Genomic DNA, 14,094 nt, shown 5'->3' with positions numbered 1-14,094 from the left:
ACACCTACCCCCCGAATGAACATACAACCGCAATTTCGTTTCTCAGAAGTAGACACAGTGTGGCATCTTTCCCCTCAGAAGGAAAAATTAAAAATCTGGAATACAATTCCATAAGGAAACACGAAATACGAAGAAAGGATCAAATAAGTTGGCCAGTACAAGAGTAGCAGTAGATTAAAATTTTTTAATGTGAATATATTCCTTAATTTTTTTTAAATCTTCGAAATTGACACACCACGGAATATTTCCCTTCAACAGAAGAAATTAAGAAAAACACAATAAAATTTCATTTTGAAATGCTAAGGCGATCTCTTTATTTCCACGGATTATAAGAACTGAAATCATTTGGCCATTACAAGACTAGAAGAATTCAGATTTTAAATGAAATTGTAGTATTTAATTTCATTTTAAACCTACGAAATAGTTATAGATCGGAAGTTAATAACATAAACCAAAATTAGACGTTATTGTGTGGTCCACTTACAGTTGTCCTAGGTGGAAGCAGATTGTTAGTCATTTTATGCTGGAAAGAAATGAGTGTGTCGATAGTATGGTGGATACTGCATCTTATTTATTTATTCCTTTTTCCTGTTAGGGTTTGATTTTATCATGTAAAGTAAATGTAGGACAGTTCCTCAGTAATGTTATTAGTTTTAGTCAGTAGAACACCTTATGTCCATAAAGTAATATTTCGCACAAACTTGTTAATAATTATTTGTGTGGCACATTATTATCTCTAGGAGATATAGGGCAGTAATAGCTGCAGGAATATACTTTGGATGGTTGACGTTTGGGATTAGGACAACTTTAGCTCTTCTGCATGAGATGTTTCGCACCCTTGCGAACCGTTGCATCTCGTAGAGATTTTACGGCAGCGGGAATGCTCAAGACGGCATAGCACGCCACGGACTCAGTGGACATCTAAATTAAAATCTCAGCCCTGCTCACGGCATCACTCAAATATGCGTCTCTTCTGGCATCCCTCAAATATGCGTCTCTTCTGGCCACAATGAACACGTTCAACCGAGCTGTTGTGTGTTGGAAGGGTTATATGTTGCACTCATTCTCCGCCTTGAAAAAACAGCCCGAAATTCTATTTTTAATTAGTATGTATATACTAAAATGCAGTCTGGAAACACGACGTCTGGCCACCTGACTGCGTAAAATTCTGTAAAAACACTTTTCGCAGTGAGATTCTCGTTCGTCACAAATAAAGGTGATACATCAAGAAGTCTGATACAACCAGTCGGATACGTCCGAGCGAGTCAGGAACATAGCAAGGCTATTGTTTTCCGTGTCATTACCTAGCTGTAGAATTACGGGACAAGTTTTATAGTGTCTTATTATTATATTTTTGGAGTGCCAAAAGTGTAGCTAGTGGAAACAGCTTCCATCCCAAGCACAGAGATATTGCAAAACTCAGCTCGATATGTTGGTCCATGAGATCAGGAAGAAAGTAGTTAACCGTGTCCAGGTTCCTGTCTTGTTAATTAGCTTGCGGATGGCATTAATTGTAGTTCCGCATTCCTCTTTTCTTGAGAATGGGATGAGGATGGAGCGTCGTGAGTCTTCAGACTCATCTATGTCGCCTGCCTCCATTCCTCCCCTATGCTCACATCTTGACACCAAATCGGAACATACAGCCAACGTCTCCGTTTATTTGTTAGACATATTCCAATCTCAGATAGCCCCTACAGTTTTGCTTTTCATCCACATATTACCAAGGAAATTACACTCTAAGATAACCAGAAATAAAACAGAAGCACCACCAAGGAGTGGTACGGAAATCGGTCGATGTGATGTAAATGTACAGACAAATAAATGATAACAATTTCAGGAAAATTGCATGATTTATTCAAGAGAAAGAGCTTAACATATTGAACTAGTCAATAACGCGATGGCCCACCTCCGACCTTAAGCAAGCAGTTATTTGGTTTAGCATTGATTGATAGAGTTTTTGGGTGTCCTCCTGCGGGCCATCGTTCCAAATTCTGCCCAATTGGTGCGTTAGATCGTCATAATCCCGAGCTGGTGGAAAGGCCCTACCTACAATGCTCCAAACATTGTCAACAGGGGATCAGGGTGTAGCTAGCCAAGGTAGGGTTTGGTAAGCACGACGACAAGCAGTAGATGGCAGGCATTATACTGCTGAAATGTAAGCCCAGGATGGCTTGCCGTCAAGGTTAACAAAACGGGTCATAGAACATCTTCGACGTATCGCTGTACAGCATAGGTGCCGCGGATGGCAACCAGCGGGGCCCTGCTACGAAAAGAAATGGCACCCCTGACCATTACTCTGTTGCCAATCCGTAGGGGGCCCAACAGTCAGGTTGGGTCTCCACCGGTGTCCGGGATGCCCCCAGGCATGTTTTCGATTTAAATTTCGCTAACCAGAGTAGAACTGTCTTCACTGATTAGTCCCGCTTCGAACTGAGCCCCGATGGCCTCGTTGACTATAATCTTCCTCCCCTTTTTTTTTTCTTCAGTGCACCTCATCATTCCTCAGCACTTCAGTAATCCAATTCTTTGCACATAGATTCTTCCGAACGATTATCTTAAGCTTCATTCTACTCCTCATAAATCCAAAATTCAGATATGAGTCTGTATCTGCTCCTGGGCACTTCTTACAGTGCATCATCTAATTTCGTGATCTCTATCAGACAGTTATGTAAGCCAACTGGAATCTTCTTGAATCTCCAGAACTTTTCCAAGTACACCTCCTCTTCTTGTGATTTGTGAACAGAGTATTCGCTATTACTAACCCAAATTTATTGCAGAACTCACTTAGGATCTCTCTTCTCTCATTCCTGCTATCAAGTCCATATTCTTCTATAACTTTGTCTTCTACTGTTTCACCCGCTGCCAAGCTCCAAACCACCGTGATTATTAGATCGTCATCTCCCTGAATTACTCATTCAGTATCTTTATACGATTTCTCTCTCTTATGCTTGTGCCATCACAAGTAACCCGAAGCCGGCCATTGGTGGCCGAGCGGTTCTAGGCGCTTCAGTCTGGAACCGCGCGACCGCTACGATCGCAGGTTCGAATCCTGCCTCGGGTATGGATGCGTGCGATGTCCTTAAGTTAGTTAGGTTTAAGTAGTTCTAAGTTCTAGGGGACTGATGACCTCAGAAGTTAAGCCCCATAGTGCTCAGAGCCATTTGAACCCTTTTTCAAGTAACCCGAATTTTTGTTGCTTTCGTTGGTTTGCTGTCGATTGTGATGAAAACAACGCTATCACTCAACTGCTCACTCAAAAATACTCTCTGCCCTATCTTCCTATTCATAACGGCAACAGCTGTTGATATTACAGTTATATTCTACCTACAAGTAATCATTATCTTCATTCCATTTCACTTCACTGACACCATTATATCTAAACCGAGTCTTTGCACTTCCCATTTAAGATTTTCTGGCATCCCTACCATGATTAAACTTTTGGCATTTCACACTCCGACTCGTATAATGTTACACTTTCGTTGGTTATTCAATATTTTTCCTCATGGTTATTTCCAGTGTTGAGAAAATCCCTGATATTTAAAGAAATTTGGAAATTTGTGGTAAGGACTATTGGACCAAATTGCTGAGGTCATCGGTCCCTAGGCTTACGCACTACTTAATCTAACTTAAACTAACTTACGCTAAGGACAACACCCACACCCCTGCCCGAGGGAGGACTCGAACCTCCGAGGGGACGAGCCGCGCGAACCGTAACCAGACGCCCTAGACCGCACGGCTACCCCGCGTGGAACAATATTTAAAGAAACCAACCCAGGGAGTTTTATTGTTTATTTAATTTTTTCAGAATTGACGATTAAATAGTTCACTTTATGAGTTTATTGAAAACCCTAACGGTTTCTTACAACTGCTTCATCAGTGCATCTTTTCTTTTCCTGCCAGTATGCATCCACTGGAAGAATCTTCTCCACCTACGAGCTAGTTTGGTGAAAATTAAGAAATAATTTAGGAGAGACAGAACATGAGAAATTAATGAAGATCTATAAATCTCTGCATGCTTAAAAAAATTAGTAAATTGCGCTTTACAGTCATTGCAATTACACATCAAGTTAAAAATTCTTTTCTAGAAGTATGAATGTTATTTATCTGTGTTTCTTGCATTTCAAGAAAAGTCAAAACACAATGTTAATATATGAAGTTCTTGTCACAGAAAATAATTGCGTTCTTTTTAATTCGTGCAAGGCTAATTGTGTATAATTTTTGTATGTTAAGCAAATTTTCATAATTAAATATAATTGGGTTTTTTTTTGGCGGTTTTTAAAAAAAAATGGTTCAAATGGCTCTGAGCACTATGGGACTTAACTTCTGAGGTCATCAGTCGCCTAGAACTTAGAACTACTTAAACCTTACTAACCTAAGGACATCACGCGCATCCATGCCCGAGGCAGGATTCGAACCTGCGACCGTAGCGGTCGCGTGGTTCCAGACTGTAGCGCCTAGAACCGCTCGGCCACCCGGCCGGCCGCGATTTTTAAAATTATTTTTTAAACATGCATGTTTCTTGGGTCGGGTTAAATTACAACTACTCTGGTCACTTTCCACTTGATAGTCCTCTCTCGGAAATCCAAATGGGGGACTAATCCAGAATCTTTTGCCAGATACATATTATGTGTATTTAATGCAGTGGTGTCCATTTCGTTCAGCAGCCCGATGCCGTTGAATACTACTGATTCTTCCGTCTTTTAGGGGCGGATTTCCATCCCAAGGGAAGAGGTTACCGTGGAACTCTGTCCGCTCCCCCTCTCTCTTTGATAACGCCGTTGGGAGAACCAAGGGAGTTTCGGCCGCCATAGCTGATGATTTTTGTCCAAAATTTAAGCAGTAATTGCGTACGAACCTGGGACTCGAGGTGTTTTAATTATCAGCTGCCATCCCTGGACTATGGGTTCACCCTGGCGAACGTGTGAGCACCAAATAAGGAATCCACTGACATAAGCGACTTTGGAAAGTGATTGAAGGATGGGGAATCCATGAGTAGATGACGCTGCGCCTCATCACAAAACGTAGATGTGAATGATGATGATGGTGATTGGTTTGTGGGGCGCTCAACTGCGCGGTTATCAGCGCCCGTACAAATTCCCAACCTTTTGTCAGTCCAATCTCTCCACTTTCATGAATGATGATGAAATGACGAGGACAACACAAACACCCAGTCATCTCGAGGCAGGTGAAAATCCCTGACACCGCCGGGAATCGAAACCGGGACCCTGTGCTGGGGAAGCGAGAATGCGACCGCGAGACCACGAGCTGCGGGCACAGAACGTGGAGGTCGAAGGGCTGAACGGTCTTTGAAGCAGGAGAGGGGGCTATGTGGCCCAGCTGATAACTGAGTGGAATGCTGGTGCAGGCATAAGTTTTTCGGATCACATTATTTTGTACACACTGATTAAAATAGGGCTCCGCAGAAAACCACTGGTGTTCCCATGTTGACCCATCTTCATCGTCAATAATGATTGTAATGAGTACAGGATCATCGAGATAGGACTGTGGCTCAACTAAAGTTTCATGAGATGTATTGGCAGTTGCGCTCGTACATCCATTATATATTTTTCTCCACATGGTGTAAAGTAGAAAATTATTACGAGTTACCATCTTGTGCTGAAAGTGTAGCTTGTCGTGGAGCCAGGAGGAGAGCAAATGTTGGTTATCACGCTGGCACAGCTGACGCTGGCTACACACACTCTCTATAAATCTGAAGTAGTACTATTAATCGGTCTTTTCAATACTTAGAATTCCGAATTCTATGGATAACACAACCATACTGTTAAAATTTCAAATCAATAACAGCATTACTTTCGGAAATATAATTTTTTTATAGCACACAATAGCTGTAATGGCATTGTGAAACTGAGTTAGGGGGTGTAACGTACTCATCTTTAGTATCAGAACTACAACCAAAAGGATGGTTTTAAATAGTCTAATTTTCTCGAATTTTCTTTAGGTTCATTACGACAGATTTATGACGTAATTAAAAATCCTTTGAAAAATTATTATTTCACAGTATTTTGGTTGTGCGTGTATTTTGGAGAGACAGAGAATGAGTGGAGGACATATATAAAGCGAGAATGTGATATTTTATGAAAACTATGTAAATGTTTGCCTGAGAATGTTGTTGGACAATAGGGGAATTTGTGATGTGTGTCCAGGTGAACTTCATTTTGTAAAAGGCAGTCAGAAGGGGCATTGAGTATTAAAATAAATAGTAATATCATTTGTGGAAAGGAATATTATTTTGTTTTCATTAAATTTTATTTAGTTTCGGAATTACGAAATTTCTGGTCTAAATTACTTGCGGTAATCTGACTCGTTGACTGAGAAACACCCCGAATGTAAGAGTGCTCGAGATGATCTGATTGCCTGCTTCACATACCAGCCAATCGGAATTCAGCGTTTTCCGCTCGTCTGAGTTGGGCCTTGTGCCTAAAAAAATGGTTCCAATGGCTCTGAGCACTATGGGACTTAACTTCTGAGGTCATCAGTCCTCTAGAACATAGAACTACTTAAATCTAACTAACCTAAGGACATCACACACATCCATGCCCCAGGCAGGATTCGAACCTGCGACTGCAACGGTCTCGCGGTTCCAGACTGTATTTGTGCCTCAGTTCTATGACTCGAGACAGTCGCCCGGGAGTCGTCTTCGTAAAGACCTATGTTCAATTGCGCTGATCGAATTTGTACCAGAATGAAGAAATTCGCACGTTTGATCGGTTCTCGTGTCGTTGACGAAAAGCGACTACAGTGTTGAGAATTTTGTGAATGTCTGAGTCTTGTGAGTGGTTTATCTAAGGAGATATTTGCGTGTGAACATTTCACATCGTCCGTAAACTCCGCGTGGCGTGTTTTGTGCAGATAAAGAGACACTATGGCGAGCGCTTCTTCGCAGGACGCCTGCTGTACGGCTGAATGTGTTAACTCGCAAGTAATCGTGGGTTAGTAACTGATTGGACGTTAAAAATATAGGGTCGGAATAAATATCTTCTGGTTGCTTTTTGGTATGAAATTGTTACAGACACAGTCCGTAACATTGCATAATTATTGTCGGAATATTAAATACGGAATTCTTAGCTATTTCCTTTGTTTTAAAGACAGTAAAACAAAGGAAATTTTAGACTTTTTTTTTTTCAAACGGCTCGTGCAAGAATCCCGAACGCTCGATGGTTTAACTAACTTTAAAATGCTACCCATGGATTGGAGCTATGTGGCCTTTGCGTGTTAGTTATTTTGTCGAATTTTCGTCACCGCTGCTTTTGTCGGCTAAACAAGTGTCTACCATCGCAGAGTGAAGGGGCACACAACTTGAAGCCTATCCAGGCAGGTGGACATATTGTTTAATGGATAGTGTGACAGTAAAAGCAGCCCCGCTGCAAGGGGAGCCATTGTAATTGAAAGTCGGCACCGGGCAATCGACTTTCAATTAAAGTATCTCCCTTGAAAGGTAATGTACATAATGAACGTACGAGTGCAGGTTGTATACACATGGTTGAGACACATGGAAGTTTGGGTCAAGCTCTGATTCGTTCTCGGATAGCCTAATAGTTTGGCGACAGCTCGCGATAAGCGGGAAATCCGGGTTCGTGTCCCGGTCCGGCAAATATTTTGATTGTCATTCCATTACGCAGCTGCTGGTTGCCCGTATTCGCAACTGCGAGTACATTTCATGCATTACTAAATAGTTAATATGGCCATGCTCTTGTCTTCAGTGTGACCTTCGTAATTCTTTGGAAATGATTTTTCCGTCCTGGGCTAAAATTATCCCTTTTGAACGATTTAAAATCAACCCACGTGTTTTTCAATGTATTTTATTTAATAGTAGAATTACCATCAAATTTTTCCTGAATCAGATTGATGACGAGAAATTAGTTTGTAATTTTAACGAAGTCCGATTGTAATTATTACTTTCATGAAAAGCTGACTTTTTGCGTTAACTGTAACATATACACAGTATGGCGTCACGAAGCTTCCTATTTTCCATCTACGACCTCTGGATGTCAAAATCTCGATATTCCGACTAGAAAAGGTACCAGATGCACTAAAAATCAGTTTGCGCGTTATGATTCAATTGGCCCGCGGCTGCTCCCGTCGGAGGTTCGAGTCCTCCCTCGGGCATGGATGTGGGTGTTGTCCATAGCGTAAGTTAGCTTAAATTAGATTAAGTAGTGTGTGGGCTTAGGGACCGATGACCTGAGCAGTTTGGTCCCATAAGACCTTACCACAAATTTCCAAACAAATTATTGAATTAAAAAAATGGCTCTGAGCACTATGCGACTTAACTTCTGAGGTCATCAGTCGCCTAGAACTTAGAACTAATTAAATATAACTAACCGAAGAACATCACACACATTCACGCCGGGGCAGGATTCGAACCTGCGACCGTAGCGGTCGCTCGGTTCCAGACTGTAGCGCCTAGAACCGCACGGCCATTATTGAATTAGGAGCACAACAATTCTTTCTTTGTCGACTGTGTGACGTGTCTGTCCATCTGAAATATAACTTTCAAACATTTACCTTTTAAAGAACGTATTGCCGCATAAAAGAGGGACACATCACATCACCAATTCGCCTCTCGTTGTGGGTCCGTCCGTAATTAGTGCTCTGGAGCGTGACCAGTGCTTAGGCGAGGTAGAAACTGCGTTTCCGACAGTGCTCCACCTTTGTTAGTAATCTGTTCAGTTAGTGCTGTGACATCGTTATTCCTTTTAATTTATCCAAATACGGGTTCACAGGCTTTGAAGTTAAGCTCGATTAAACTGTGATACCGTCACAATTATCGAATGTGTACCATGGCATTTGCTCGATAGCAGTGTCTTTCGTCTAACTCATATAGACAATGTTCTGTATAGTCAATAAAATTCTCCAGGGCTGTAGCTCGCTTTGTTAATTTATAAAATTGTCCAAAGTTTCGGCCACTATTGTAAGTGGACTTCCTCAGGGCTTTGTGCTGAGCTGACTGCTGAATGAGAGAGAGACTTTAGACAATAGCGGAGGAAGCTGTTTACGTGATATGATAGGGAACTTGATGATAGGAGCGGTGATAGGCGTTCTTTATTGCTCTTTATATTATTCGTTGTCATTGGTGCATGAAGACGTGCGTCACTGGTGTTCACATTTTTTGCCATTGACGGGAAAAGGCCGCTTACAAGGGGAGGGCCTCAGACACGGCCAACCGATTCGGCTCAAATTTGGCAGGTCGCTTGTGTACAACCTAAAACGAAGGAATATAAGATATTTTGGGTCAATACCCGCGCGTTTCTGAGAAAATCACCCCTAAAGGTTATGACGAGCAATCGACTCAAAATTGGTGGGATCGATAGGTAATTGTAAATAGAGCGTTTTTCATCATCTTGTATGGGGTCCGAAAGCGCATACTTTTCAGAAATCGAGGTAAGAAACTTTTACAACTGCCGCTTCTGTACCCACATGGTAAACGCTTTTCGCCGACAGCACCGATAGTCGCCGGCACGGTAGCTCAGCGGTTCGGTCAGAGGGATAGCTGCCCTCCGTAATAAAAAACTGAGTCAACGGCTCAACACTGAACTTGAACGGGTGTCATGGGACATCCGCACCGAACAAATGAATCGAACAAAACGAGAATAATAAAAAAAATATCGCAACGGCCAAGGTAATTGTCTGGTATTAGGAGAGCCTGGGTTTGAATCTCGAAGAAACCTAGCGGATGTTCTTCTTTTTGTTTGTATTTTTCCATACCTCAATTGATAGGGATAGGAGGGTCAATAAGTAAATCAATAAGGAATGATAATATTAAGGTAGGCAAATAAATTTCTCGAACGCCGAGAAACAGAACTGCCTGCTTCTGGTAGTGCACTGATAATGCATCTGCCTTGCAACACTTTTACAAACCAAAACACATCGTCGGTAACTTCCCGCTTGCCATAGTCTGTGACAGGCTCCCAACTATATATTACAGCGCTAGTCGACGGGTGTACATCCTCCATTACACAGATTATGCACCTGAAAGATATGACACAACAAACAGTAGCTATTTACTACGGTATAAACAGACGAGCTAATTACTACAAAGAACATACAGTACTCGTCATATGTTACTTACGGAAGAACACTGTATTCATTCAAAAAACGTATTTCATTCGCCGCATTAACGATGGAAAAATCACTACATGTATCCGCGAGGTTCGCGGCAGCCTAATGACGGAAAACAACTCTTTCCGATTGACTTCTATAAGGCTCGTGCTGGACACCTTCACTCTTCCAGGTGCACGACTATGATATTACAAGAGGCAACCGGGACAACATAACTCTGCCCGCGTGCATTCTATCCCGTGCCTCGCTGTAAACAAGCGTCGCGCGGTTGGTTCTCTGTGGTCCCTCGTGAGGAATTCGCACCATTCTTACTCGGAGTTGTTTTCATGTGACAAGGTTTAAAAGTTTAATACTTTACTAACTCACGGCGTTTGGAAAATTAGTTTGTCTACCATATTATTATCATTGCTTATTGATTTAATTACGTTATTAAGCCTCCTATCCCTATCAATTGAGATATGGAAAAATACAACCGAAAAGAATAACATCCGCTAGGTTTCTTCGAGATTCCAACCCGGGTTTTCGATTCCCAGCCAGTTACCTTGGCCGCTGCACTATCGGCACTGTCGGCGGAAAACGTTTACCATGTGGGTACAGTTGTAAAAGTTTCTTACTTCGATTTCTGGAAAAGTGTGCGCTTTCGGACCCCATTCCTGACGATGAAAAATGCTCTGTTTACAATTATCTATCGATCCCACCAATTTTGAGTCGATTGCTCGTCACAACCTTTAGGGGTGATTTTCTCAAAAACGCGGGGGTATTGACCCAAAATATCTTAGATTCCTTCGTTTTAGGCTGTACACAAGCGACCTGCCAAATTTGAGCCGAATCGGTTGGCCGTGTCTGAGGCCTTCCCCTTGTTAGATATGGGCGGTAGCTCTGACATAACGCTTTTTACTTGTTGCCACTTGCAGGCTGCGGCGTGCCTGCGCTCTGTGTACGTAAGACCACCGCGGTGTGCCGCGCGCCAGTGCGAGTCACTTCGCGCGCGCTGTCCTCCCGTAGCGTTGACACTGCATGCTGCCAGGACGCCGTAAGGCCAATTTCAGCCTCTCTATACATGTTGGCGGGTTGCTTGGCTACTTCTATCTTCTCTCTAATCTTCCTCCTCAATGAAAGTGACTATTTCGCCACAACGCGGGTGAGCCGTGGTAAAAATTTGCTGTTTTGAAGAGCGCGCCGCAGCGCATAGTGTGAAGCAGTCTCCCTACGTTTCGGGCGGTGGCGCCGCTGTGGCAATCGCAGCTTTGGTGTCTCCCTCTGGTGTAAAAGGGGAAAGGTTGCCTGTTCACGTGCATTTAAGGGGCGCTATAAACTCGTCAGGCTGTCAGTCTGAGAGAGAGTCTCAGTCGGGTCAGTTGGTCAGCCGGGTCAGTGTGGGCAGTCAGTGTCTGTCTGTTGTCCGGAGTGCTAGTATGTGTTAGGCCGCCAGTCTGCTCGAGTTGTTGAGGGCAATGGTCATTGGCTGTCGGATCGATCGGTTGGTCGGTCGCGCACTGGGACACAGGATGACTTGTCCGTCTTGAGCGTCGGCGCATGTGAGGTCGCCTCGTCAGTCCAGTGGCCCGCGCCGTATTGCAAGGGGTAGTGGCATCGCGGCCGACACGAGAGCAACAGGAGTCAACCCATGACATCGGTGTGGCCGGGGCCAGCTGGCAGCGGACGGTTCGGGAGAGTGTTTTGGGGGTGCTGCGCCAGGTCTTCCCCAGAAATCGCAGCTTATTAGAAGTTAAGTGACTGGAGATATGTTGTGTCATTTACTTGTTAAATTCTACTTGTTTTCTTGGTCAGTCTCCAGTCCCCAGCTTGCTCGTCTGTCTCTCGTCCGCATTTGTTCGGCAGTTAGTGTCTGCCTGTCGGTCTGTCGTACGTTAATAGCTGCCTCTGTCATGTTTGTCGGATTCGGTGTTACCGAATTTATAGAATTAAGGTGTAAAGGCCGAATTCCTGAGATATGTTTTTATTTTGCCTATCATCTTGCGAGGCGGTGTATGTGTAATGTAGAACATGTTGTACATTTTATGTAAGTCTGAATTTCAGGGGGTTTTTATTTAAATAGTCATTTTTATAAAGTTGCCACCCTTCCACCGTAAGAGTCCTTTTAAAAACAAATTGCACTTTCGGTGGCAAATAATTTCTTTGTGTGAGTGTTTGTACCATTTCCATCCCTCTTACGGGGTGCATAGTTAATGAGTTTGTGTGAGTTCTTAAAAATTTTTTAGTTTAAAGTAATCTGGTGTGTTGCAGATTTGCACCTGTCTAGTCTTTCAGAAGTTGTTGTGAGCGGTCGTGACTACGGCCGTGTTGAAAGGGAGCGGCAAGCTTCTCAGCCCGAAGGCTCATACTGTCAATATTGTTCTTTCTGCCTCTAAATAAAATTGTAACTTGATATTTCGAGGGTGCTTTTCTGCTTATAAATTTTAAATATGATTTTGAAAAGGCTTTTATGAATAAAATTCCCATTTCTTAAAGGTAATTTCATCAGTTACTTCCTGGCAACTATTTCCACGCTCACCTAGTATGATTAAATGTGTTAATGTTCTTGATGAATCGCTAGTAAATAAAGTAAATTCTTTAAGAAAAGATTTTGAAAGTAAATTCACGGTTCAGCGGGCTTCACGGAGTATTATCTCTTTATCGCTCTCATCCTGGCGTGCCGCTACCGCTGACCTGGTGCGTTGTCCCAGACAGATACACATTGAAGAACCAAAGAAACTGGTACACCTGCCTAATATCGTGTAGGGCTCCCGCCAGCACGCAGAAGTGCCGCAACACGGCGTGGCATGGACTCGACTAACGTCTAATGAAGTGCTGGAGAGAATTGACACTATGCAGGGCCGTCCATAAATCCGTAAGAGTCCGAAACGGTGGAGATCTCGTCTGAACAGCACGTGGCAAGGCTTCCCAGATATGCTTGATAATGTTAATGTCTGGGGAGTTTCGTTGCCAGCGGAAGTCTTTAAACCCAGAAGAGTGTTCGTCGAGCCACTATGTAGCAATTATGGACGTGTGGGGCGTCGCATTGTCCTGTTGGAATTGCCCAAGTACGTCGGAATGCACAATCGACACGAATGGATGCAGGTGCTTACATACGTGTTACCTGTCAGAGTCATATCTAGACGCGTCAGTGGTCCCATATCACTCTAACTGCACACGCCCTACACAGTTACAGAGCCTCCACCAGCTTGAACAGTCCCCTGCTGTCATTCAGGGTCCATGGTTCAAATGGCTCTGAGCACTATGGGACTTAACATCTGAGGTCATCAGTCCCCTAGAACTTAGAACTAATTAAACCTAACTAACCTAAGGACATCACACACATCCACGCCCGAGTCAGGATTCGAACCTGCGACCGTAGTGGTCGCGCAGTTCGAGGCTGAAGGGCCCAGAACCGCTCGGCCACACCAGCCGGCGTCTGGGTCCATGGATTCATGAAGTTTTCTTCATACCCGTACACGTCCATCCACTCTATACAATTTGAAACGAGACTCGTCCGACCAGGCAATATGTTTCCAGTTATCAACAGTCCAATGTCGGTGTTGACGGACCCAGGCGAGGCGTAAAGTTTTGTGTCGTGCAGTCATGAAGGGTAGACTAATGGACCTTCGGCTCCGAAAGCCCATATAGATGATGTTTCATTGAATGGTTCATACGCTGATACTTGTTGATGGAGCATAGAAATCTACAACAATTTGCGGAACGATTGCACGTCTGTCACGTTGACGATTCTCTTCGATCGTCGTTGGTCCCGTTCTTGCAGGATCTTTTTCCGGTCGCAGCGATGTCAGAGATTTGATATTTTACTGGATTTCTGATACTCACGGTACACTCGTGTAATGGTCGTACGGGAAAATCCCCACCCCATCGCTACTTAGTATACAACGTGTCCCATCACTCGTGCGCGGACTGTAACACCATGTTCAAACTCACTTAAATCTCGGTAACCTGCCACTGTAGCAGCAGTAATCGATCTAACAAATGCAGCAGACACTTGTCTTATATAGGCGTTGCCAA

Source organism: Schistocerca americana, chromosome 6, assembly GCF_021461395.2.
Source record: "Schistocerca americana isolate TAMUIC-IGC-003095 chromosome 6, iqSchAmer2.1, whole genome shotgun sequence".
NCBI classification, from domain to species: Eukaryota; Metazoa; Arthropoda; class Insecta; order Orthoptera; family Acrididae; genus Schistocerca; species Schistocerca americana.
This window is presented reverse-complemented; position numbering follows the sequence as displayed.